We start from the raw sequence: 3,617 nt of genomic DNA on the forward strand, positions 1-3,617 counted from the left end.
CCTCTCTTGTTGCAGAGCACAGGCTCCAGATGCGCAGGCTCAGTAGTTGTGGCTCATGGGCCTAGTTGCTCCGCGGCATGTGGGATCCTCCCAGACCAGGGCTTGAACCCGTGTCCCCTGCATTAGCAGGCAGATTCTCAACCACTGCGCCACCAGGGAAGCCCGAGATATCAATTTTAATCTTCCAGGTTCAGCTCAAGTTGTATAAATGGGGAACAGGGGCTCTTTCTTGACCTGACCCCTCATGAGCTTCAGGAAGGGTCAGTTTCCCACTGGTGCCACATGGAGGATCATACCAATAGTGTCTACCCTACAGGAGTGCTGGTGGCGATTACATGAATCATTCTGTATGTCAAGTGCTTCGAACTTCACCTGGCATCTGACAAGTGCTCAGTGATTGTTATCATAACCCGAGGGCTTCCTGGAAATGCCAAGCTCTGTGGTTGGTCAGATGGTGAGGGAAGATGGCTAGATCTTGTTCTTCACCTGATCTTCCTCACCTGGGGGCCAGACCCTTTCCCCTTCAATGGGACAGTGAGAAACACTTAGCACAGGGACCTTGGCACGGAGGGGTGTCAGACTGCGTGAGGCTCAAAGCTTCACCAAGGGAAGATGGTTGCACAACTTTGTACTAGAACCCACTAAATTGTACACTTTAAATGGGTGAGTTGTAGAGAACAAATATATGGACACCAAGGGGGGAAATGGGGGGTGGTGGTGGGATGAATTGGGAGACTGGGATTGACACGTATACACTAATATGTATAAAATAGATAACTAATAAGAACCTGCTGTATAGCACAGGGAACTCCACTTTGCTGTACAGTAGAAACTAACACAACATTGTAAAACAACTATACCCCAATTTAAAAAAATAGTAATAAATGGGTGAGTTGTATGGTAAGTGAATTGTAGCTCAATGAAGTGGTTAAAAAGAAACTCTACAAAGGGAGTCAAGAAGTGACCCTTCAGCTAATACAGGGACCCTGGCCCAAACACTGACGTGTCATTCATTCATTCAACAAATATTTTCTATATAATATCTGCTTTGTAATAAGCGAGTGTTGAGAACACAAACTTTAGCCCAGTCGTAAGAGGTAGGAGCTAGGGAGGGCTCTTGGAGAAGATGTCTGAGCTGAGACCTGAACAATATGGGGAAATGAGCTAGACGAAGCAGTGGAGAAGGGTGTTCCAGGCGGAGGGAACAGCATCAGCAAAGGCCTACAGGTGAGGAAGGCAAATATCCTTTAAATGCCCCTCCCCTTTCTTTTGTATGTCAGCCCTTGTATTGGACAATGCTGCTGACATTTTTAGTGCCCAAGAAATCCCTGGTCCCTGCCTTCATGGAGCTCCAGTGAGGGACAAAGATGCATTACCAGGGCTTCCCTGGTGGCGCAGTGGTTGAGAGTCCGCCTGCCGATGCAGGGAACACGGGTTCGTGCCCCCGTCTGGGAAGATCCCACATGCCGCGGAGCGGCTGGGCCCGTGAGCCATGGCTGCTGAGCCTGCGCGTCCGGAGCCTGTGCTCCGCAACGGGAGAGGCCACAACAGTGAGAGGCCCGCGTACCGCAAAAAAAAAAAAAAAAAAGATGCATTGCCAGACATGACCATTTGTGCTGGGATGGGAGAGGCACAGGAGAGGGGTCGGGGCTGGGATAGGGAAGATCAGAGGCTGTGGGTTTCCAGAGGAGGCACCTGAGCCAGTCTGAGAGAACATCAGGGAAGGCTTCCTGGAGGAAGAGATAGAGTGCTGAACAGTCTCTATTCAAAGATCCCTTTGAGAATCTGTTGAAAGCTCTGGACATTCACAGAAGAAAAGCACACGAACACTGTAGGCAATTCCCAAATACTCCCATTCCCTCAAGCGCCTGTGCCTGGGCTGCCGGTAGTTATCCCATTACCCTCCACAACCATCTTGCTGTATAAATGTCCCAGGAATGGGGACTGGGATAGCCAACAGTGCTGGAAAACTTTGAGTTGAAATTTCAGTATCCTGGGTGTGGGGTGGGGTTTTGAGAGCCCCAAACGTCCCTCTCACCCCGCGCCGGGGCTGGAGGGTGTGCCAAAGAGCTAGCTTTTTCCTGCCTACATCCTCCTTACTAACCTCTAGCCCTGGCGCTGTGGGGTCCTTGGCACGTGCCGGGACCAGCGCGTTTTCCTCTGGAATGTCCAGAGGGAAATAGTCCATACTGCCACCACGCTCGCCAGACAAGCGCCGCAGCGCCCCCTGACGGTCACGGAGTAAGCGCGTCCCAAGCCGCACGCGCCCCCTAGTGGCTAATGCTTATACAGTCATCAGCGAGCACCGACCTTCTGTTCCAGCCTTTGGTCTGCTGACTGCAGTCATCATCCTCGCCGTTCACGTCATTTTCTTCTTCTTCTTCACCACCACCACCACCACCACCACCATCATCATCATCATCATCATAGCTAATACATAAATAGTGCATCCTACGTGCCAGGCACTGTGCTGCTTTATACATATCACCTCATTTAATCCTCACATCAGCCCTATGAAATGGGTTCTGTTACATTTGCATTTTCCTCATTTGAAGCACGGAGAGGTAAGGAAACTACTCACCCAAGATCACACAACTACTAAGTGTCAGAGCCTGGATTGAACCTAGGCAATTTGTCTCCGGAGTTCATTTTCTGAATAGTTCAAAAATAATCATGAAGTGAAGTAATATGACGGTTTGGGATTGCTTCAAACAGCTGTGTGTTAGAGTGGAAAGAAACTGGGTCCCTGGATCACCACGTTGCCAGCCTGGATCATTTCACCTGTGGGTATTATGTGAGAGAGTATTACGTGAGAATAAACTTTTTTACTTAAGTCATCATATTTTGAAGTGTCTTTGTGGTAGCGATTCAGCTTTTATCCTAAAACAAGGGCACCAGAATCACCTGGAGGGCTTGTTAAAAGGCAGATTGCTGGGCTCCACTCCCAGTAAGTCTGGAGTAGGGACCTAGACTTTGTATTTCAAATAAATTCCCAAGAGCTGCTGCTAATCTGAGGGCCAGGATTTGAGAACCACTGCCCCCAGGAATGAGGAATGCAGGTCCTTACTGGGTGTTGCTTTGTATGCCCAGCATTCATTCACTCTCTTTGGGAGTACTGCCTTCTCCCCTCGGAGTCCACACGGCTGATCCCACCGGAAGACTCCAGGCCTGGCCAATGAGTGAATCCCTCCCCTTGGCCTTTGCAGTTGGTTCAGGATTGGGCGTGTCCCTGAAGTCGGACCAATGAGAGTCAGTCCTGGAACCATTGCGGGGTTGTTGGGGAGGGCCCTCGTAGGCTTGCCATGCTGGAAGGGCTTAGGCCTGGAGCACTGGAGGCTCCCCTGAGGGAAGAGCTAGTCTGAAAGTGAAGCCAACACAAGGGAAAACAGGGCTGGGAGATGAACAGAGAGACTGTTCCTGACATATCATCTGTGCCTCTGGGTCCAGTGAATCCCCAAAATGTTTCAGGAAGTTGACATTTTCCTTTACATCCTACATCAAATCTACGAGCAAATTCTGTCAACTCTGACTATAAAAGATGTTCTGTCCTGTATTTTTTAAGCGAAGTATAGTTATGTACAATATTATATGTTACAGAGGTACAATATAGTGATTCA

Source organism: Aethalodelphis obliquidens, unplaced genomic scaffold (genome assembly GCF_003676395.1).
Source record: "Aethalodelphis obliquidens isolate GAN/ISIS:26980383/991018 unplaced genomic scaffold, ASM367639v1 scaffold43, whole genome shotgun sequence".
In the NCBI taxonomy this organism is placed as follows: Eukaryota; Metazoa; Chordata; class Mammalia; order Artiodactyla; family Delphinidae; genus Aethalodelphis; species Aethalodelphis obliquidens.